The sequence below is a fragment of the Chrysemys picta genome, chromosome 5 (genome assembly GCF_011386835.1).
Source record: "Chrysemys picta bellii isolate R12L10 chromosome 5, ASM1138683v2, whole genome shotgun sequence".
Lineage (NCBI taxonomy): Eukaryota > Metazoa > Chordata > Testudines > Emydidae > Chrysemys > Chrysemys picta.
The window spans coordinates 82,776,763-82,802,131 of NC_088795.1; the positions used below are offsets into that span (position 1 = coordinate 82,776,763).

At 39.4% G+C, this 25,369-nt stretch overlaps 1 protein-coding gene across 50 annotated transcripts in view; it reads right to left on the reverse strand.

Annotated features, from left to right (window-relative positions):
* Positions 1-25,369, reverse strand: part of SORBS2 (sorbin and SH3 domain containing 2) — a 291,973-nt gene that overhangs the window by 253,434 nt on the left and 13,170 nt on the right. For all 50 annotated transcript variants that reach the window (XM_065597974.1, XM_065597968.1, XM_065597957.1 and 47 more), the window contains one exon: positions 3,262-3,397. The gene's annotated coding sequence lies outside the window, so the exon portion shown is untranslated. The remainder of the gene's footprint in view (positions 1-3,261; positions 3,398-25,369) is intronic.

The following is a 25,369-nucleotide window of genomic DNA, read 5'->3' on the forward strand; positions in this document are numbered from 1 at the left end:
GTCACATAGTTTTAAACAACATTCAGTTAGAACAAATACCCACTAATCTCTGCTATTGATAAATGTGTGTAACTCACAGTAGTCTCCACGGAGCTACCCAAGCTCATCAATGGCAGAACAGACGTTGAATTCAAATTCTTTATCAGCGTGAAAAATTCTTACTATACAAGTAATCCTAGCTATCAGGATAGAACCTTAATTGTTTCTAGAAGCAACACATCCTGAAAGAAATCACTGTATTTGGAAAATAGACCTGTACATCAGGAACAAGTCAAGGAAATTCTGAGATGTCCTATTTGTAGATGTGTAGGTTCCATTATCAAAAGTTTACACATACTCCCCTGTTTGAATTTATACAGACAGCAGTGACAGGTCCCATTTGTTTATTTAACCAACACTAACTGCTCTGAGTGATCCTCTACTCTCCAAACACATTGCATTACAAGTAACAGCACTAGGCTATTCAGGACTTACAAGGCTCCCTCGGAGCCTATCAGTTAAGTAAAATAAAAAATGCAAACGAGGAAGTTTATTATTTTTTCACTGACATATTTGACATCACCTTTGGAGAGTGAACAAAGACACACTGTCAAAGGGAGAAACCTGCACAAAATGTTACTGTGTGTTCTTCATGAATGCAGAGGTATATTTAAGCAAAGAAAGACATTCCACTGCTCTCCTGAGACTTCCTTCATTCAGCTGATTTATTTATAGTACCACATTCATACCACTATAATTCAGGTTGTGTCAGCATTTCACATACCGACTCCTAATTGCAGGAGCTTATTACTTGATCATAAAAATTAATGCTAACTTGAAATTTAGCATTATTTGGTCTCTGGTCCAGAGCAATTTTATTTGACTATAATTTTTTTTAATGAAATGTTTCATCATTTTAAAATGGAAAAAGTGGAAAATTCCCAGTTATAGATATTCCTTACTTTACATAACTCAAATATTATTCTGATAAAAAATAATATTTGGCAAGTTTTGCCAATAATATAGTTTTGCTGTATTTTTTTCCTCCAAGAAGCTCAGTTGGACTGCTGAGAATCACACATTTCTTCCAGACTTTCATCTACAAGCACGTGCCCACTTCACCGGGGACCACATTGCAGCAACCAACCTTCTGTCTAAACAGTATTCCTTTCAGAGGCCCTTAAAAACCTCTTCATAATGGACCATCCACAAATGGGCTATAGGTCATTCACCCTACCTAACAATTATTAGCAGAGAAGATAAGCGGTCATTGCTGCACGGTGGAAAAGCTGGGTACATCAGTGAGGATAGAGTGCTCAAGCTGGGGGAAGAGGAAGTGGGGCCTTTTGGTGAGGGATCAGAAGGCAACAGGCTCGCTGTTCAGGAAGACGAGCAGGTAGGAGAGAAGAGGCGGTTTATGAGAAGTGGGTGGGAGAAGGTGGCTGGGGTGGCCCAGCATTGAGGCACAAAGAAGGACAGATTGTTGCAGAGAGGCACAGGCCAGTTGATTCCTTTTGGTCAGAGACCGGAATGTAACTTTACAAGGTGGTTTAGTCGTAAAATTAAATGGACAAAATAACCAGGTCACTGGCTGATTATGCATCACCTCACTAGTTGTCTGAATGCCCTTATTAGGTGAGGAAGAATCAATCAGCCAGAGGTGTGTCTGCAGAGTGATGCAAATCCCACACAGCTCTGAGGTTGCTACCTGCCCAGAATTATCAACGCCTGGTGGCCTGGGGGAGCAAGAGTCCAGGAATGGGATCCAGGTGTCCCATAGCAGTGGGAAACACTAGCATAGGACTCTGACATAGACCTGCATTTCTGAACAAATATCACAAGACACCCAAGATGTTAATTTTTATACAAGTCTATATTTTTTACCAAAATATATATTATACAATAAAAACTATATACACACTTTATAAACTTTATGTGAATTTTTCTTGCACAAAAAGTCAACTGAAAAGCCCCCCCTGTAAAATTAAATGAGTTAGGAAGCCCAGTCACAGCTTTTCAATAAGAGAATTGACTCCAATGGCTTTCCCCTCATGAAAAGTTTAATACAGAACACTACTGTATTTTTAAATGTAGATTTGCTTTGACATATGGCCCAGTGCCTCAATCAACTTTTTTTTTTAAATGTGAACTCTAATTCCAGGATTTTTCTATGGCACAGTTTGAAAAACCAACTATACTGAACTGAGGCATACAGTACACAAGAACATAGTAATTGTGGTAAGCCAGTGGTCCACAGTGTATGTGAGCTGATGGACTATGTCTGTGTAAGCTGTCGTTTAATGCTAGCGTCTTGCTTAGAGAAGTCATAGCATGCAACAGGAAGCTGATCATCAAAGCTCGAAAAAGTGATTGATCTCAGAAATGGAAGAATTGGTTTTGCTTTTTTAGACATTTTCTTCATTTTGATCATAGTAAGGAAGAATACAGGAATGTTGTCAACAAATCAAAGTTTTTATTCAGGAGGTGTTGTCATATCACCATAGCAAAACATTCCCCCCCCCCCAAAGATATGTTAACACCCCATAATCAAAATAAATGTTACGTTGGAAGTACACAGATCAAAGTACTTTGAAAACTATAAGCCACATCAAATATCCTTATAATGGAGTAAAGGGCAATTACAGAGATATTTTATGAGTAGGGTAAAGAAGCCTGCCGTTAAACGTGCCAACACCACAGATTAACTAGGTGCATACATTAACATTGAATGTGTCAACAACATTTTAGATTATCTATTGTCTCTGCACCACATGCAACAAGCAAGCAAACCAAGCAACACTAGCGAATCAATGGGAAAGATGATTTTTAAACACTAAGGATTTATGTGCTATAATTGAAAAATTCTCTTTACTTGAATAGTTGGTTGTAATTCTACTAACTTTCAAATACTAAAAGCAGGAAGAAATCCAAAATATAGTGATCTGGGGTTTTGCTTTAGATCTTCTCTTATGATTTGGATACAACAACCCGAGAGCTAAATTAATTTAAAACCCAGCCCCTTCTAAAATGTAGTGCATATAACTCTAGATTAATATTTCAGAGAGCCTCAGAAAAGGCACAGTAAGGCAGGACCTAGATTCTTGCTTCTGCATAACATAATTGGGTTTGCACTTATATACAGAAATAGAACATATAGCTAAGAAATACTAGTAATAAGTGGCAGGTTCTCTCTGAACATTAGCTAGATCATCAAGAAGGTCAGTCATGAGTGCAGTAAGAAAACATAAAACACATGTTTAACAAAAAAAATATATGACTTACCGGACGGACCAGCTTGGCTGTTTCTCAAGTGCAGAGGAAGTAAGTGCTTCTGCCCTTGTACATGCAGATCTTGTTTATTTAGCCTTTTTTGAAGGTTTGCACTCCAAAGGTTTAAGTTTAAGTCAAATACAGGAATCTGTAGGGGAGAAAGAGGGAAGGGGATAAGAGTAAATGAATCTCAGCTGCTGGCTGGTACTACTGTTCTAGGAGCATTTGAGCTATTTTCAGCAGCGGATGGGTTTGCCTACAATCAGGGTGAAAATGCAAAACATTCACACACATAAAAATCAGGAAACCCACAACAACAACTTTGTACATTGTCCAAATTTTCATTTAAAGAAACAGAAGGAACAAGTAATGTTGATGCAGAAAAATAATGTAACACACACAACTGGGGCCTTTAAAACTATATTACCTCTGGGCTCAGGAAATGAACCACTATATTTTCTTTTAGCATGGAAAAGTAGTTTCAAGTTTAATCACCACTGAAGATGCTATGCCATCTCCACAAAAAGGGTTTTTCTCTGAGCTGGAAGGGCTCTCTCATTTGTTCATTTTGCATTCAAGTTTTTTTGATCTAGGTGATGTCAGTGTCTGATGGCAATCCAGTCTCCCAGCAGTTTATTTTCAGTTTGCATCTAAATTTTCAGTTTCAAGTGTGCTATTTTTTGACTGTCTGAATATTTCGGACTGCGGCCTGAGACTGTAGCTCGTCTTCTCAGTAAGGACCAGGGACCATTCAGTGACATGATGGAGTTACCCACATACCTGCCCCCACCTACTGAAAAAAATGACAAGGAAAACAAAGCATTTACTCAGGTTGGTCTACTGATCACAGAAAAGCTTAGCTTCACGCACATGCTCTTAGAGTGCATGAAAGCCAGTTTCTTTGGGGCTTACAGGTAACAATAGTGAACTGAAATCGCTTATTCCGTCATGTGAAGCAGCTTTTCAGGATGTCCTCTATAAATCTTTTCCTACCAATTATGACAGGCATAGATTACTGTGCGTCATCAAGACAACTTCTCACATCCCCCACATCACTATGGACTGCCCTTCACAAAGCTGTTATTTCCGTCAGAACGAAAAAAATAATGATCTGAAGTTACTTTCTAACCTGGATCCAAAACAAGTCCATGCTGGGTATATTATAATATGCTTTATTACATCTTTAAATCTAGCTCAGATTTTTACTTAACTGGTTTGCTCATTTGGATAGGTTTTATGAGCTCAATCATTGGACAGCTTCAGCTTCTGATTTCTTGATGTATGGTATGAGAGTGGCTGGCATTTGAGGAATGTTTTCCCCGATGCCTGAATCAGGATATCAGACAAAAATACAGCAATCCAATAAAGCACCAATGTGGTTAAGCAATTTTATATTGGCAATTTAAACAAAAATGTGAATGAGCAAATGTCCAATTAAAAAAAACATGCTCACAGACCATAATGCAGGAGCAATCACAGTGATGAAGTTGTCAAAGTCTGAAAATGAAAAAAACCTATTCTTCTATGTAAGGGGAAGGATTCTCACAAAACCGATCCTTATCATTGTAGTGCCCCATTAAGAACAATTGTTAATAACATAGCCGTCAAATATTTAGTGGTTAAGTTAAGCATTATTTTTGCTTCATTCCAAGTTGTCAGTTCCTATTGACACACACACAATTAGAATGAAGGAAATGTTACAAAAAGGAGATGCTCACCTTGAGTCACCTTCTCAACTGTTTGAATGTCAGCCAAATCAATCTAAGACCACTATCTTACCACAAACATTCATCCATAGAAGTACAGAAGAGTTCAGCTCTATTATACTATACACTGGTATCACTGTACAGACTAAGATTTAAGAACTCCCAGTTCTTGCTTTTTACATTTCTTTTTTAAACTGGGTTAACTCTCTGAATGCTGGATCAGATACAAACTTGTGACCCATTAAGTGCATGTCAGTTGGAACAGACAATCTAGATTGTAAATATATAAGACAAGTGCACTGGGCCACTAATGTGTCACTTTTCTAGTCATCTAGGGTTACCATATTTAAAAAATAAAAAAAAAAGAGGACACTCCACGGGCCCTAGCCCCACCCCTTTCCCACCCCCGGCCCTGCCCCAACTCCACCCTTTCCCCGCCCCTTCCCCAAAGTCCCCGTGCTAACTCCCCCTCCTCCCTCCCAGCCACGCGAAAAGGGCTGCCCGAGCGCTACCGGCTTTACGGTTTGCCGGGCAGCCTCCAGACCCTGCACCCCCGTCCGGCGCTTCCCCAGCGCAGCTGGAGCCCAGGAGGGGAAGCGCCCAGCCGGGGGCGCAGGGTCTGGAGGCTGCCCAGTAAACCATGAAGCCGGTAGCACTCGGGCTTCGGGCAGCCCCTATGCCTCCGGACCCTGCGCCCCCGGCCGGGCACTTCTCCTCCCCAGCTCCAGCTGCTCTGCTCCTCCCCGGACTCAGACTTCGGCTCTGTTTGAGAGCCAAGCTGCCCGAGCCAGCGCTACCGGCTTCGGGCAGCCCCCTTGACTCTGGACCCCAGCCGCCAGCTGGGCACTTCTCCTCCCCGGCTCCAGCTGCTCTGCTCCGGCGGCTGGGGTCCGGAGGCACGGGGGCTGCCCGAAGCCGGTAGCGCTGGCTCGGGCAGCTTGGCTCTTAAACAGAGCCGAAGTCTGAGTCCGGGGAGGAGCAAAGCAGCTGGAGCCGGGGAGGAGAAGTGTCCGGACGGGGGCGCAGGGTCCGGAGGCATAGGGGCTGCCGGAAGCCGGTAGCGCTGGCTCGGGCAGCTTGGCTCTTAAACAGAGCCGAAGTCTGAGTCCGGGGAGGAGCAGAGCAGCTGCGGGAGAGGAAGTGCCCGGCCGGTATTTTTCCTGGACATGTTCGGCTTTTTGGCAATTCCCCCCGGACGGGGGTTTGATTGCCGAAAAGCCGGACATATCCGGGAAAAAACGGACGTATGGTAATCCTATAGTCATCACATACTCAATAATACATTCCTATGGTAGTTAAGAGGTCAAACCACCAAGTATGGGTACATACAAATGAAATCCTGATCTCACATGTATTCCCAAAAATTAGACACATACAACATTGAAGCTATGTCTTAATGTCCAATTATTACTGAAGTAAGATTCTCTAATGTCTGCTACTATGCAGTGCTATATATCTTTTGTGAAATAATTTTTCTCAGAAGACAGCCATTCACTACATTGAGCTCCCTGATTTGCCATCAGCACATATTCCATCTTGGCACCTTAAATTGTTTATTATATGTTCTTTGCAATTTAATTTGTGTAAATCGTAACATACCTGTTATCTTTTATAGCATTTATTATCCCTCTTCAGTAGTACTGCTTTGGTATATGTTAATCATTCATTTCAGCTACTAGATATAAATCTTATCAGATGATGGTTAGTTAGAAATGTGTTATACTCTGTAAATATTACTAAAAATGTACATACCATCTGGCCTGCAGAGGGCCAGATCTGATCATCCTTATGTTTGTTAGCAAAACAGACACAAAGCACAGATGCAGAAGGAAGAAAAATCATAACCAGATCCTTGTCATTGTTGCAAAGACTGTTGCATTACACTTTTCAGACAATATTATTTGCACTATTTGCCTTTTCAGTAACACTGGCAACTCCAACACAAGCTCATTTGTATAATTGTTTTACTGGAGCATTATGATTCTATTGAAATCAGTACAAACAAATCAAAACTAATTAAAATAATAAAAATACATGTTGAGCGAAGACATCCTGTTCACGGCTTCATGTTTGGATAGTATTGGAGAAAGTTTGACAAGCTATTCCAGTGTCTTAAATTTACACATTGAGAATCTGGATAGATTAAAACCGTAACATAGGGTCACCACGAGGGGAAATTGTTTCTTCAAAATATCTACATACTTTCTATTAGTGATAATGAGAGTTTGGGACAGTTATTGAGGGAAAAATATAATAATTGTGGGAATTCACCAGAAACAGTTTCCTAGGCCTATTTCTCCAGCCACTGCAAATGATCAACTCCTAGACAAATCAATGGGAATTGTCTGTTCGCAATGGCTGGAGAATTGTTCCACCTTTGGAAAATTTCCCAGACTAGTTTGAAAGCTGTTCAGATCCCATAACTTAAGCGCAGTATAACTGGGTGTAAGTTATTATTATTATGAGTGTTACTTCTACACAACTTTGTGATCACCCTTGGAGTGCTATTTCTGACATAATTCTCCTATATGTGACAGCCTCATTGCTGTATGAATTATTACAGAAAAGAGTTAAAAAAAATACATTGGGGCAGATCCCCTCCCCAGTTCTGTGCCTTTGTACTACTCAGATCGATCACAGTGAGCCAAATAAATTCTCATTAAAGACCCGGGGAGAGGGCCCAACCTTGCTCCCTTTAATGACAATCGCAAAAAATTCCAGTGATTTCAATGGGAGCAGAACTAGGCCCTGGAGCTTATTTGCAAGAGTAGAAGATGATGTGCAAGGAGCTTTCTCCTACATAGAGACTGGCTACTATTCGAATCCTCAATACAAGCCTATCTCCAAAAGGGCCACTGTAAGGTACAGCTGGGGCCGCCTCCAGAGGAAAAAAAAAAAGAGAGCAGAGCAGAGCAAGAGAGGTGGAGCCCATACTATACCCTGTAAAAGGGTGCCATAGCCTGAATGGAAATCTCCCAGACCTTTTTTCGCTTTTTAGCCAAGGCAGCCAGAATGCCTCTGAGGTCCCTTGCTGCTGCCCAATCTCTCCACATATGCTCCACCTCAATATAGCCTGTGGTTGAAGAGTGACAATATAATAGTGACTACAAGTTTATATATAGGGATAGCCACCCTTGGGATAATGTGCAAGCCCTTTGGGAGTCATGGAGGAAGCTCAGGGGGTCATAGGATGTCATACAAAAGTAAGCATTTGGAAAAAAGTATCAATACATTTTTGGTAATAAAAAAAATGTATAAACAACGTCAGCTCTGCAACGGGATATACCTTTAAAGACATTGACTATATTGTTTTAACCTGAGAATCCCAGCTAGTAGATTAGTGTACTCCAGTGAAAGATGAGAGTGTATGCAGCAAACTGCTAGAGCTTCAGCTAATACAATATTGAACCTGTACCTGCATTTGTGCCCATGTGTCTGGATTTCCTTATATAAAACAGAAGTCCCATACAAAAAATATATATATAATCTCTCTCTCTCTCTCTAAACAAAAGTGCAAATAAGAACAGGCCCTGAAGAAACCTGGCACTGAATTGGACACCGGACAGTTAAGATGTAATGGTTAAAGAGCAGTGCTAAGCCTTACACAACTGAATTTCATGCATCATTCAGTTTCTGCTGGAGCTCAGGGGTAATTCAGAAAGGTGAGTCATTTAGTGAAAAATGAGTGGCCAGTTCCAGCTGCTCAGAAAGAAAAGAGAAAACATGGAAATACAGTGACAAGTATATAATATACAATACTATATCAATTCATTCAAAACCACAGGCAGGGGTTGGCACTACCTGTTGCACGACAGACACTTGACAAAATTACTGTACCTAGTGACGGACATTTGGGGGGGGGGGGGGGGGCGTTATGTCATTCAGTTATTAAATTTTTTGAAAAATTTCCACAGGCCTCAAAATTTTTACCACGGACACGGTGCTGATCCCTGACCACAGGGTAGAATGTGTTCTGAAGTGTTGGCAGCCAAGAGTATGAAGCCTCAAATGTTTGGTGAGATTTAAAAAAACAAATATATATCACTCCATCCCGCCCCCAAAGAAAACCAGAAGCTTTGAAAAAAAAAATCAATAAGACTTGATTACTTGGTGTGGCAATGTTATCAAGGAACCCTTCAAGGACTTTTAGATATGTCTACAAACCATACAACAGTGTAAAGGTGGAATCCCATTGCTCCATAGGTTTTAAAAAGTATAGGGCCTGAACAGCTACTAAATAATGCCTTTTTCCAAATAGTACTGTTATGTACAGCTGTGCAAACAACTGATTTGTTGATTCACTGGCTGATTGCAGGGGGGGAAATTGGAAAAAAAACCTAATTTTTAAATGTTCTGGCAAACTGAAAAGTAAAAAAGTTCTGTTTTGGATTGAATGAAACACTTTCATTTTTGAGGCTTTATTTTACTTTTTTGATTTGAAAAATGGAAATATTGCATGTTTTAAAATTTAACTTTTTTGAATCCACCCCCCCCCCCAAACAATTAGACAAATTTGACATTAATTCACAAAGTGTTTTGGTCTATCCAGATCTACATTTCTCTGCTAAAAAAACTTTTGTCCAAAAATTTTTGCTACGCTTTACTCTTTTGTACCATATTAGTGACATGGCTGAGGATGTCCAAGAACTTGATGAATTAAATGATATATCTGGTGCTTCATAATTTCTAGTGTTGCAAGGTATATTTCCAATTGTTTATTAAAGCAGAAACTCTTATATACAACTTTGTTAGGGCAAACAACAAGAGACTCGTTTATTCAAGACATTGCAGGAAGCTGTCAAAGATTTACACACCCAGTGGGAGTGGTGGATTGCAATCTGCATGGGTGGTGCCAAGGTGTTGACGGATAAGAATAGCAGACCAGTCACATGGATAGAAAACACTACACCATAATGCCTCACAGCTTTAGTTTATGTGCTCCTGAGTTCTTGCTGCCTAGATGTCTGAAATATACTGTTTTTACAGAGGTTATAAAGTAGTGAACTCATTAAAGGCCTTGTAATGTATTTTTGATTTTTTGACATTGTTCTCATCATGGATTCCTCTGACAACCAACTCCACTTTCCAGATGAAGTGAGATAGCACTTCACCTCATGACAGCTAATTCAGCTCTTCATATTAAGAGCAGAAGTGAAGGTTTTTTTGAATGATCAATCTCCCTTTATGGATTCCATCAATAATTCAATGTGTGTGTCATTGCTTAGCCTGCCTTGTTGAACAAGCTGAGCTCTCTTTGCCAGGGCTGGAGCTGGAATGTTCTGTCCATGCATGATTCATCAGAAAACTTTGAATTTGGTCTTCCTGAGCACAAACAGGAAACTTGTAGTAAGTTTCCTCTTGGCTCCAATTTTGTGGAGGGAACTGAGGAGCCAGCCAGTAATTATCAGGAAGCATCTGATCATTGAGAGTGAGTGTCTTAAGGAACTGCAGGCCCAGCTGTAGTACTATTTTCCCCAATAACTCCTATGTGAAAGAAGTGGATCAGATGACCCCACATCCAAGAGGTTACTGATTCATCAGCACTGACTGGATCATTGTAAGACAAATTGACAGGTATTTTTCATGAAAAAATTCTGTAACTGACTTTCTCTAGTCACCTAGCTTTACTTGCAGGTGCCTTGAAAGTTCTGTTCTCATTTTCCTCCTTGTATCGTGAGGAGACCGTTTTCTCTTCAATGCTTACAATAAAAATTAGATATTGACCATCAATTAAAAATGAATTAAGTCTGTTATTTCCTCTATCCAACCTTATATGGAACAGCTTTTGTCTATAAGAAAGACTCATCCAACATATTAAATTGTTAGTTAGCATCTCCTTTAGAAAATTTGCTTTTCAGACATCATACTTAACAGGTATTGTCATAATTACAAAATTTCACCTGCTCACAGTTTGGATTCTTGTTAGACACACTCACAAAAACACTCTTAATCTGGAAAGGAGTCATCAGCTCTGAAAGCTTGGGAAACTATTCTTTAGCTTTGGTGTCTAAGATCTCACACATTACAACATGCACTGATCCCATGGAAAAAAACCCAGGCCATTTACCAAACCAGCATACTTTCAGCATCCCAAAATCCTAGGCAAGTACACCTCTAGTCCAGGTGGAAGAAACAAGGCTTATGCCACCTTTGAAATGAGTAGCAGAGAACGCCAGGCTCCCTGCCAATCATGTTCTCAGAAAACCAGGTCTAGGGTGGAATCTTAGCCCCATCAAATTCTATGGGAAAACTTCCATTGACTCCATGGGATGAGGATTTCACTCCTGATGTCTAAGGAAGTGTGAATGACATTGTTCATTCATCTACTGCACTCGATGTTTCTGATTATTATTAAACATATTAGGATACCTTCATTCTGACATTACATGAGGATCCCATCCTCCAAAAAATTGTGATGTCATTACTCCCGCTATATAAACATACATGAATGCCAAATAACTGCATTCAATCAGGAAAGGAAATTCTCAGGATGAAGAGAAATACCTTTCAAAAGGCTTGTTAAAAAAAAAGCATGTTATCTGCTCCAAAAATGTATAGCTGCTCCTCAATAATCTGTGTTAATCCACATCCAACATCTATGCCAATTGCATTTAACTGGCATCAGTCTAATTATCCTTATTCTCATAAGGTGAAAAAGCTGTATTAACTGCAACTACAACTGATAAATTGTACAGACATAATATTCCAGTTATGTTGCTAGTAAAACAGACTTGACTCTGCTTGAATGTTAATTTCAAATTATTACAGAAATATAGAGAGAGCATAAATATGCAAAAGGATTTTGCAAGAAATACAAATCAGGAGTCTATTGTTTATCAAGTTGTGTGTGTGTACTGCCAGCCCATTGTTTCAGGAACTTTGTACAAGGTCATTTTTCTTTACATGCTCTCTTTACTGCCAGAACTGTGATCACTTATTGTGTTTTTTAATTACAGACATAGGCCCTGAACCTGTGAGGTACAGTGCGAGTGCAATAGGAGCTGAGAGAACAAAGTATCTTAAAGGGCTAGGCCCATGGTAACTTGGGGGCAAAATTCACCTTTGTGCAGGAGGCTAAGCATAATAGATTAGCCCCACTGTGTGCATAAATGGGAACAAGGTAGCATTAGGCCATGTGCTGGCCCTTTACAGAGAGGTAACTTTCACACTGATGTATTTACAGAGAGCAATCATATGTCCCCTCAGCCTTCATTTTGTTAGGCTAAACAAGCCAAGCTCCTTAAGTCTCCTCTCATAAAACAGGTTCTCCATTTCTCTGGTCGTCCTAGTAAGTCCTTGTCTGCACCTGTTCCAGTTTGAATTTTTCTTTCTTAAACAAGGGAGACCAGAATTGCACACAGTATTCCACGAGATCTCACCAGTGCCTTGTATAATGGTAATAATACTTCCACCTACAATGCTTCCTATCTCTCCTGATCCTAGAACTGTACTAGCCTCTTTCATGGCCACATCATATTGGTGGCTCATAGTTATCCTGTGATTGACCAATACACCCAAGTCTTTCTCCTCTGATGCTTCCAGCTGGCAAATCCTCAGTTTATAGCAAAGACTCTTGCTGTTGGTCCCTGACTGCATGACCTTGCACTATTAAATTTCATCCCATTTCTGTTACTCCAGTTTTCAAGGTCATCCAAATCTTCTTGTATGACATCCTGGCCTTCTCCTGTATTGTCAATACCTCCCAACTTTGCCATCTGCAAATTTTATTAGAACACTCCTACTTTTTGTCCCAAAGTCATTAATGAAAATGTTAAATAAGATTGGGCCCAAGACTGATCCTTGAGACACTCCACTAATAACCTTTCTCCAGCTGGATAGTTCATCTTTCAATGTGACCCACTGTAGTCTCCCCTTTAACCAGTTCCTTACCTACCTTTCAATTCTCATATTAATCCCCATCTTCTCCAATATAACTAACAATTTCCCATGTGGAACTCATCTAATGCTTTACCGAAATCGAGGTAGATTAGACCTAAACAATTTTTCAGACCAAAAATGCAGTATCTTTTTAAAGAAACAAATCAGGTTGGTCTGGCACGATCTACCTTTTGTAAAAACATGGATTTTATCCCAATTACTGATTACCACTATATCTTTAATTTCTCTCCCTTTCAAGATTTGTTCTAAGGGTTTGCATTCAACTGAGGTCAAGCTAAAGGCCTGTAGATTCCTAGATCAATTTTTGTTCCTCACTTAAAAATAGGTACATTTGCAGTTCTCCAGTCATAAGGTACGCATCTGGTTTTCAGCGAGGCCCTGAGTTTTCACTCAATTTCCTACCTTGGTTTGATTGAAGCACAAGGTGGTCAAGCAACTTCCTCAAGGTCAAACGAATCACTGGCTTAGCACAGGCTAAAAGAACTCAGGATCCTCATAAGTCCCAGTCATTGACCTCTAAGACTCTTTCACACCACACTGTCTGTTTCACTTGCAACTCAAACTATTCAGTGATACTTACATCCGGGCATGTTTTCTAAAATTTTCCAGCTAGACATTGGACTCTTCGGAGGCCACATCAGGTGTCTCCACTGTTTATATGGTTTTCTTCATAATCAGAGAGGCAACACCCCTAAATGAATTATTATAGCAGTAGGGAGCTCACTAATTTTCTCAGCAGGGAAAATAATGGTAAACAGGATTTTGTGGCCTATGACTTCTGGGAGGAGCCCACTTTTATGGGTTTGACAAAGGGAATGTCCATCAATTACATGTCATGAGAGATCTCTTATGGTAAGGTTAGTGATTTGTTAATGTTATCCGTCTTGACTTTTGAAAAAGTTTAATTGGACCAAATCTCTGTGTTAATCCACAAAAAGTTAAAATAGGATGATCTATGCCAAAATAAAATATCAACAAATAAATAAAAAAAAAGATGCTTTGTGACATCTGAAATAAAAGTGATTTCATTATGCCTTTAATGGAAATGCTAAGCATCAAACTATTCTTTTTTGCAGAGAGTTTTTTTCCCCCCAATTTGATATGAAGTTTGAAAGCTTCAAGACAGCACTAGAGGCTGAATGGAAAACTTATGTCATGAAAATAATGATCAGAGTCAACGTTGTTCTAATCTAACTAGAAATACTAAGCACAGCAAGACAATAAAACACTGGACCAATCACTCAGAAAATAGAAGAACAGGAGTACTTGTGGCACCTTAGAGACTAACAAATTTATTAGAGCATAAGCTTTCGTGGACTACAGCCCACTTCTTCGGATGCATATAGAATGGAACATATATTGAGGAGATATATATACACATATACAGAGAGCATAAACAGGTGGGAGTTGTCTTACCAACTCTGAGAGGCCAATTAATTAAGAGAAGAATTAATGGACACAAATCTGACATCAGGAATCAAAATACTCAAAAACCAGTGGGAGAACACTTTAACCTGTCTGGTCATTCAGTGACAGACCTGCGGGTGGCTATATTACAACAGAAAAACTTCAAAAACAGACTCCAACGAGAGACTGCTGAGCTAGAATTGATATGCAAACTAGACACAATCAACTCCGGTTTGAATAAGGACTGGGAATGGCTGAGCCATTACAAACATTGATTCTATCTCCCCTTGTAAGTATGCTCACACTTCTTATCAAACTGTCTGTACTGGGCTAGCTTGATTATCACTTCAAAAGTTTTTTTTCTCTTAATTAATTGGCCTCTCAGAGTTGGTAAGACAACTCCCACCTGTTTATGCTCTCTGTATGTGTGTATATATATATCTCCTCAATATATGTTCCATTCTATATGCATCCGAAGAAGTGGGCTGTAGTCCACGAAAGCTTATGCTCTAATACATTTGTTAGTCTCTAAGGTGCCACAAGTACTCCTGTTCTTCTTTTTGCGGATACAGACTAACACGGCTGCTACTCTGAACTCAGAAAATAGGCATAAATAAAATCATATTAAGAAATATCAGATTGTTGGAACGGAGAATATGTAATTTCATCTGTAATAGGTCACAATATAATTGTCAAAGGACAAATGCTTCAGGATGCTATTACACAGCAGTATTATTGTAATCATCATAATACATATTTGGCCTTTTATATTATTTATTAGACACAGACAATGGACTCTGGTCCCATTCCCTGAGGAGCTTACAATCTAAGACACACATAGGAAAGGGAATAGTTTATTGGTTTAGTTTTATTAATATTAATTTAATTATTTTCTTTAGAATTAATGGTAAATATAAGGATGGGCTTGAACTTCAGCTCTATTTCTAAACTGAACTTTTGATTAAGGATTCCCTGAGAGCTCAATTATGACATTATTGGGACAAGTTACACAAGAGCTGTTTCCCTGTCCCATAACTGGATCTACTCATCTGTCCATATAATGTACGCTTTTCAGAGCAGGGACAATAATTCCAGAGTGATTGCAAAGCACCTAGCACATAGTGGGCAGTATTTAAATACACAATAATAATGATGGTTCTTTTTGGAGATGATGAGACCAAGAATGCTGCCTCTTCTTCTGCAGCATTATTCCTAAGCCACAGACAGTCCTCAAGCGAGATACCTGCTCCTCTTGTGTCAGATTTCCCCTCTTCCCGGCAAGTCCTCCTGGAAGTGCTAGGGAAGGAAGAGCTTCTAGGAAGAGCTGAAGTCCCCTGACTTTAACCCAGGGGTCAGCAACCTTTCAGACAAGTGTGCCGAGTCTTCATTTATTCACTCTAATTAAGGTTTCGTGTGCCAGTAATAAATTTTAAAGTTTTTAGAAGGTCTCTTTCTATAAGTCTATAATATATAACTAAACTATTGTTGTATGTAAAATAAATAAGGTTTTTAAAATGTTTAAGAAACTTAATTTAAAATTAAATTAAAATGCAGAGCCCCCCGGACAGGTGGCTAGGACCCGGGCAGTGTGAGGGCCACTGAAAATCAGCTCACGTGCCGCCTTCAGCACTCGTGCCATAAGTTGCCTACCCCTGCTTTAACCTCTAAAATGAGTTTATAAAGTACTGATGTGCTCCAACTGCCATAATAGTTACTGTGCAATCCTTGGCCCTTTGAGACAGTGACTGAGGAAATCAGTGCTGAAGTAATTTTTGTTAACATATAAACATATTAAATATTTACGGTAGTAATTTATCACATCTTACTTTGATGGTTAACAAGTGAAAATGGCTTTTGTTTGCCATTTCAGTTCCCCACTGTACCATTAACCGTAGTACAATCTTTATTGGTTTGAAACATTTGTGTAAAGTATATAGTACTTTTCTTGGCTAAGGGAAGAAAAGCTGATGTTCAGAGCATACGAGGAGGCACAGGACTGTAGCTGCATTGCTAGTTAGTCACTTTCTGCCCAATGCTTCACAGCCAGAATTAACTTCTGGGCTGTAGGGAGATAGCACAGAGTAAAGTCCTATGTCCAAGCAGTAGATGTTAGGGTGGTAAAGGAGGTGAATAATCTGCGTAGTGGATATTGTCTCAATTATTTTGACATCAATTTACTAATCCTCCTCTTTTGGCACACTGTACCTCTTTCATTGTCTTTTGATGCTAATCCACTTAGTGACATTCATTATTTAAAAAAAAATAAAGAAAATTAAAAAACAAAAAGCACAACTGTGTATTTCCACCATTCAATTCCCTGTATGGGTAATCTCCTCTACCAGCGACCATGAAGAGAAGAATATATGGATACTATTTTCAAAAATGACTAGGGCTTCTGGGCACCTTGACTTTTGGGTGCCCAACTTGAGTCATTGTTGAAGAGCAATTTTCAAAAATGCTGTACACCCAATCTCTGGAAATCAGACCCCTTTAAGATATCCCACACTGGACACCCAAAAATGGAAGCACCCAAATTACTAGTTCTTTTAAAAATCTTGGCTTATGCTAAGTCATTGTAATGTAACAAAATAGATTCAGCTTTTCCCTCTTCTTTCTGCTCCAGATTCTTGGGACCTGAAGGATGCGCCTGAAGTGTGACCTCACAGTGCTCCTTTACCAAATCATCACTTTACCCTTTCTTGTTTAAAAGTTGTAAACTATGTCTAATTCATTTTTTACGAGATGTATCACCAAGTTCTGGTCTGCGAAAGACAGAAATACAAACACAATTTTACTTTGTGTTACACCTTTCATACAAACTATCTTTACAGCTACGAACAAACCGAATTGCAGACACAGCAATTATGAAGGAACCAATAGAGAAAATGCACAGCATGGGACGCATCCACCTTAGCAGGTGTACAGCCCAAACATTGGATGAACCCTGAGAAGCTCTGCAGGAAGAGCCAGAAGAGAAGAATCAGCTCTATTCCCCAACCTGTAGAAAGGCTGCAAAAGCCTCTGCTGCCATTATCTGCCAATTTGTGGGGAGCTAGGTGAAGACAGGATGATCCACACAACAGGGGGTTCTCTGATGCTGCCCTCCTCAATGTGAGGATGTACAGGCAGCCTCCATGAAGCAGAGCATTGTGTGGTGCAAAGAGTGCGCACCTCAGAATCTGGCCCCTCCATTGTACAGCAGAACCCAAATGATACCACTGACAGGAAGCCCCTGCAGGGACAGAATTTGGCCTTATGTTGTTTTCAGCAGAGACTTGAATTGAGATGATGAGTCAATGACTGAAGTAGAAAGGCAAAGGAAGGGTACTTCAGAAGCTGCAAAAAAGAGAGCATTCTCTGTTATCGGCTTAGAGCAATGAGATTGCGTGGAACAGAGAAGAGGCCACTGCCAGGATTCTCAAATGATGAGACAGTGGAACCCTTTGAGGCTTGGGATGATAGGGCTGTACCTCATTATATGGGGAACAGTCAGGCAGCAGCATTCTGCACATACTGCAGCCTGGAGAGCTGACACCCAGGAATAGAGTTATGATAAAGGCTAGAGGAGAGCAGGGCATGGATAGGGATTTTAATATCATGCACAGGCAGTATTGCAAGTGTGATGACAGGCAGATGTAAAAAGATGTGGGAGAACCACAGGAGAGTTTAGAGTCAAAGATGATGTTAAGGTCATAATTTAGGAGAGACATTGCCCTGGGTATGTCTATAGATTAAAATTTCAAAATCACAATCAGGTAATTTCCTCTCTTTTTGAGAGACAAACAAATGGAAAGGAGGGATTTCCTTTCCTAGAAACAATGTTTACTTTCTCAGAACTGCCACATCCTCTACATCAAAGTGTTCCACCCATCAACAAAAAGAAAATCTGAACATGTGTTTTTGCTCCAAGTCTTTTTAATCTTTCATGAACCTACTCATGCCCAAAACAGAACTAAACATTTCCAATCCCCAGGCAAATATCACTGCAAGGAACAAAGGACTAGTGCATGTGGGTACTTGAGAAAGCAGAATGGCCAAATCAGTAAACTATTTTTTTTATCCACTACTACCAATACCCTCAAATCCAGGTTTCAAGAGCAAAGTAGTGGACAACAATCAAAAATTAAGAGTGGAACAACTAAGTATAATTATTCACATTTAATCTAACCTAATGGACAACTAAATGTCCTTACATTTCTCCCACCCTGCATTACAAAATTAAGGAGAATATAGAGTTAAAGCAAATACTGTGATTGTAAATTGCTGCATATAAAACATTGAAGAATGAAATTTGTATTCAAGTACAGACAGACAATTTGTCTGGTGGAGGAATTAGTATTATATATATATAGTGCCCAAAGTGTGTTGGACCTCATACAACATACAGAAAGCAAGGTCTCTGCCCCCAAAACTTGCAATCTAAGATGAGACAAACACATTAATGTGGCAACTAGAACAATTCCTTATAAAGAACATGAAGATTAAAATATTTTAATGTTATTTTTAGCATTTTTTAAATGGAATATTTCAGGTCTAAATGGAGAGTTTAACATCATGTGACCAACCAGCTGTCCATGGACCACCAACAGGTCATCCATGGACCACAGTTTCAGAACCGTTCATGTACAGTAACAGGGAGGCGGTAACAGTAATTTTACTTAGCACTAACACAGCTTCAGATTCCTTAAAAGCAAAACCAGCCAAAGACCAGAAGAATGAGCCAGAGATGCCAAGCTCAGATCTGAAACTGAATTTTTCCCAGAGTTCAGAATATTTAAATCCCGGTTCTATTGTCTGTAGTTTGATGATAGAGACACTACTCAGATGTAATGCATATAAAGGAGACCTTTTAAAATCAATGATGGCATATCTGGCAATCTCTAATAAGAAAAATTAAATAATAGATGTGAAATCTAAACACTGTGTTGGATTTTAAAAGTGCTCAGCATTATTTTAACTCTGCTCCTATTGAAGTAAAAGGGAATTTTACCATAGCCTTCAGGCCACACAGGCCACTGATGTGTACTTCTGAAAAATCAGTCCCACCTTTTAAATCCTTGTTAGATTTACCAACTTAATGCTGCTGAATTTATCTGTATGAATTTGGTGCCAAGGAATTTCCCTTGCTTGGAAAATTACTCCTCTAATTTAGTGAAGTGATCAGAGAGTCCTTTTTTATTATCCTAGATCTGACATAGGCAACATTATGACATGGATCAGTAGAAACCGGTGTAGAAAAGTACACATTTGATATGCTTGAACAACAACCTGAACAGAAAGCTGTCCCCAAGTGTGCTGGAAAATAAAGGCTAGGAAATTCTGATGAAATCTTATTGCGGTCTTTGTTACCGTACAGTCCAACAGCCGTTTGAAAGGATTATAAATCAGTGAAGTTATCCTTTTAAGATAAGTTCTGGCTCTTACAAGGTGCCTTTATAACTTCAATAAAAGAACCACCTAGTTTTATCTGCTAGAGAATGCTGCAGACAACACAGCAGAAGAGATGCTAGTACAGCTCTATGTTGTTTCTCAAGCCATCTTCAATCTTCAGATTCAGTTTAATATTTGAATATGAAGAATGTATGTTGACAAATGTGCATATGCCATACTCCAAGTATGGAGTTAAACATTTGTTCCCTCATATATGATATACAGGGCCGACGAGAGGGGGCGGAAGCCGGTACAAATTACCGGGGCCTGGCAGTCCGGAAGGGGGCCCAGGGCCCGGCTTCCCCTCCTCTCGTCGGCCCTGTTTAGCCGGTCCACCCTTGCTGGGGGGGCCTGAACCCGCTCTCGGCGGCCGTGATGATATATGGGTATCAAGCAGAGTAAAGGATGAGCTGACAAAGTGCTACAAACAACATCCTTTCCATCCTAATCAGTCTCAAAATGCTTCCCTATACAAAGCCCCACATGTAGCAACATTTTATTTAATTCTTTTAAGAAACAGCAAAACACGACAGATGACAGAACCATCTGAGTGTGACTAACAATACAACAAATGCTGTATATGCATAAATGCCACAGATAGAACTAAGAATAGAGGAATATGCACAGAAAATTTGAAGTGTACAGATATAGCAGAACCGTCCATCATAATAAAACTAAGCACTTTGGTTTTCTGTTTGTTTTGAGAAATTGTGTTCATAATTTGAGAAAGAAATGACAAAAATCATTCCTCCCAAATGATCTGTGGGGTTTTCCATAAATTAGATTACTGCCCTTCAAAACCAAGTGATAATATCTGTGGGCTTTTTTTTAAACAATATTCTGCTAGAGCATTGGTTCCCAAACTTTTTGGCATCACGCCCCCTTTTTAATTTTTGAGAAACCCTCACGCCCCCCCACCTCTCCTTTACCATCATCCAACCCCCGTTTTAACAAATTCAATTCGTAATTTCAAATTAAAAATAAACACAAATAGTTTTTCTTGGCACAAAAATTTAATAAAATGTAATTTAAAATAAGAAATAGCATAAACAAAATGAATTTAATGTGAAGGATGATGCTGCATTTTCTTCACAAGTTGGGAAATCCTAGGTTTGAAAGACGAAAGTGCGCAAAGCAAATAGTTTTCAACATCCAGTCGATTCCTTTGTTTCATTTTTATTATGACTAAATTTGAAAAGCTTTTTTCACAGAAGTACGTCGACAAAAACGGAAGAATAATACATAGCGCTTCTTCTCCAACTTTCGGGTAAATTGGGAAATATTTTATCCAAAATTCCTCCAGGCTTAAGTTTTCAAAAATATCTTTTGCACTTGAATAATATTTCATTTTGAGTGTTTGTTCTTGCAATATTTCTGGCAATGAATCGACATCAACGTTGAACGGATTACGTGCTAATTTATGAACAGGGTTGCCAGAAAAGTTGGAAAGCTGGAAAATAGTGGATGAATTCATCAGCAAGGAAGTCCAGATGAAACACAATTTTGTTCTTCGCATCCTCTTTACAAAGTTCTTGGAAACCTTCATTTTCAGCAAGTGATGAAAATGTTGGAAAAGACGAAAAGTTAGGCATCTGAGCTTGCATTCGGCGTTTCCAAGGCTTGATTTTTTCCATAAATGCTTTGATGGCATCGTAGTGCGCTATAATGTTTGCAGCATTGTTTCCTTGCAGCTTCAAACTAAGATTGTTCAAAGATTAAAAAATGTCCACAAGGTATGCCAGTAAAAGTTGAAACATTTGGTCCGTAAACGCACAATATAATTCTTCTTTTTTCTATTGCTTGAGGAAAATTTCCACTTCGTCTTTCAGGTTGAATAATCTCGAAAGCACGTTCCCTTTGGAAAGCAATCGTACCTCTGTGTGAAACAAAAGAATTTTATGATCCGCTCCCAAATCCGCGCAAAGAGCTGCAAAAAGTCTCGTATTTAAAGCACTGTTCTTCACAAGATTGACAACTTCGATGACCTATGTGACTAGTTGAATTTGGCCATCTGGAAGGATTTTAGCAGCCAGCGCTTGTTTGTGTATGATGCAGTGAGTCGTGGTTATGGCTGGATTTTTTTCTTTCACCATATCACAAATCCAGAGCGAGAGCCAAGCATTGCTGGAGCACTGTCTGTGCATACACCAACCAGTCCCATGAAAGTCCATTTTCTTCAAAAAAGTCAGGAACCATTTTCATAACATCAGAAGCCTTTGATGTGGTCATCAATTCCTTCAAAAAAAAGCAGTTCTTCTTTCACAGTTCCATCATTAATGTATCGAACATAGACGAGCAACTGACAGCATTGTGCTACATCAGTGGTATCATCACACTGAATTGCGAAAAAAGGAGAAGCTTTCACTGCCTCCACAACTTGAAGTTTTAGATCTTTCGCCATGTCATCGATGCGACATTTCATGGAACTGTCGGAAAGCAAAATTTCCGATATGTTTTTTCTTGCTTTCGGCACCAAGGACAATATCAGCTGCTTTCAACAAGCAAGGCTGCACAAGAGTTTCTCCTATTGTGTGTGCTTTCTTGGCTTTAGCAATGAGCAATGACCGTTCATAAGATGCTTCTTTAACTTTGGCCGACGCTTGATGAAAAGTTCCAGTAGTGTCCAGCTTCATGCATTTTAAATTTTGAAGTTAACAGCAAAAACCTCTTTTGGTTTGTCTTTCAAAGTGCTGTGGTTCTTTGTCAAGTGTGCTCAAGACGACTAGGTCTCAGGGCATCATTGCTGAGAACTGCGTGGCATACTACACATTGAGGATGATCGATCCGATTTTTTTCCATGACAGTGAAACCATACTTAATGTAGTCTTCATAGTACTTCCTTTTCTAAATCGCGGCCATAATATACTAATAAAAAAAAATCTATAAAAATAATTTTCCTGATTCATGAATAATAACGGACACAAGTTAATTTGAATTATCGCAAACGTTTATTTACTACTACGATTACGTACGGACGCGTCCTGCCCTATATATACACCCCACCACCAATCTGGCAAGTAGCCGGTCTTGCGCAGTGAGTAGTGGAGGTAACCACTCTCACAATAGAACAGTCTCGAACACTCTTGCAAGCGAGCTAGGAAGTTTTAAAAAGGCAAAAACATAAAAAATATTCACATTTCGTGGTATGAAATTTGAAAACATTGCAGTTATATACTTTTATTTATAGTTGTATTTTTATTTTTGTACTTTATGTTATACCTTTATTCTTGTCTACTTATATTGATGATAAAAAACAAGAAGATTGTTAATACTTTATTGTACTTAAATATAGGCCTGTAACTGGACAATTTTATGAATAATTATGTATAATATGTATAATTTATTGTCCGTTGGTCTATTAAATAAATAAATAAATTTTACACTGATAAAAAAAAATGTATTATGAAAATTTCACAGCCTCGCGCCCCCCCTTGGAGTTTATTCTCGCCCCTGAGGGGGGTGTACCCCTCAGTTTGGGAACTGTCTTGCCATACACTGCTTAGACTGTGCCACTTCCTCAGTGGCTGGTAGGGGAAACCGGGCCAACTGTCTACTTTGGGTTCCAACTCAGGGACCCTCTAATCAGCAGACAAGGTCTGCACTGTCTTAAATATTGCTGCCATTTCCCTGAGCCTTTTCTGACACTGTCTCCACTTAGGTTTCCTTCCTTGCCTCTCTAATATCCATACAGGCTTCCTCACAGCCCCTTTCTGCTGCTAGCTCCTCCATCATTCAGGGGATTACTTAGGCCACCTGATTCCCCTCAGCTCTGGCCTATCTGGTTAATTGGTCCCTTCTTAGGCTAGTGTAACCATTAACCACTCCTAGGCTAGTGTAGGGTGAACACCCTACCACAGTAGAGAAGAACAGAACACTCAAATCAAATTCCATTATGTCGATTGGCATACAAATAGGCATATCATCAAAAAGGCATACAAAACACGTGAATTTTTCAAGCAGGAACTGGCTCGTTTTCCTTTCATTACTCTTGAGTGCAGATTTTTGCTCTTTTTCTTAAAATAGCATGCTGTGATCTCTTCCTCCACATTTCCAATGTCTGATCTTTCCTTTTGGTTCCTAATCACAAATCTACACTGGAGCTGAAGGTGTAATTTCCAGCTCAGGAACACATACCTGTGCTAGCACTGATCAAATGATGGTGCTAAAAATAGAAGTGTAGCCTTAGCAGCAATGGCGGTGAGAAAGGCTATGTGCTGGAACAAGTACCTAAAATCCTTTGGTGGCTAGTCCTGTCCCCCTGCCCAGACCACCACGGCCACACTTCTATTTTTAACAATTAGAGCTAGTACTGCTATTCTACTCAGGCTGGAAATTACACTTCCAGCTCTAGTATACACACCTAACACTCTTGTTCAAGCCCTCATCACCTCCTACTTTGACTACAGTAACAACGTCTTCTCTGGCCTGCCTACATCCACACGGACCCTTGCAATCCATACAAAAGGCAGCTGCTGAGATATTTCTGTTTGTTGCTTTGACCCTCTCACTCCCCCATCCCTCAATTTTTGAATCCTACCACTGGATTCTTGTTTTCCATCGCACTGATTCAAGTTTTTCCTTGCCTCCATGTTTATTTTCTCTTGTGTACTCCCACTCCATCCAGGATGCCAGTTTAGAACACCTATTTGTCCACTTCTTCCACAATCATCTCCATCCTTTCTTTCTCACTGCCCTTCATGCATGAAGTGACTCCTTGAACTAATCTACATGGCTATTATCTTCTCCTTAACATTCACTTCTGCTCCCTATAAGAAATCAGTAGGGCTGTCGATTAATCGCAGTTAACTCACACGATTAATTCAAAAACATTAATCGTGATTAAAAAAATTAATCACGATTAATCGCAGTATTAATCACATTGTTAAACAATAGAATATCAACTGAAATTTATTAAATGTTTGTGGATATTTTTCTACATTTTCAAATATATAGATTTCAATTACAACACAGAATACAAAGTGTACAGAGCTCACTATATATTTTAGTACAAATATTTGCACTGTAAATAAACAAAAGTAACAGTATTTTTCAATTCACCTCATACAAGTAGTGTACAGCAAGTCTTTATCGTGAAAGTACAACTTTAAAAAAATCTACATTTGTATTACATGACTGCACACAAAAACAAAACAATGTAAAACTTTAGAGCCTACAAGTCCATTCAGTCCTACTTCTTGTTTAGCCAGTCGCTAAGACAAACAAATTTGTTTACATTTATGGGAGATAATGCTGCCCGCTTCTTATTTACAATGTCACCAGAAAGTGGACCAGGCATTTGCATGGTACTTTTGTAGCTGGCATTGCAAGGTATTTATGTACTAAACATGTTAAGCATTCGTATGCCCCTTCATGCTTCGGCCACCATTCCAGAGGACATGCTTCCATGCCAATGACACTCATAGAAAAAAAACGCGTTAATAAAATTTGTGAATTAACTCCTTGGGGGAGAATTGTATGTCTCCTGCTCTGTTTTACCCGCATTCTGCCATATATTTAAATGTTATAGGAGTCTTGGATGATGACCCAGCACATGTTGTTCATTTTAAGAACACTTTCACTGCAGATTTGACAAAATGCAAAGAAGGTACTAATGTGAGATTTCTAAAGATAGCAACAGCACTCGACCCAAGGTTTAAGAATCTGAAGTGCCTTCCAAA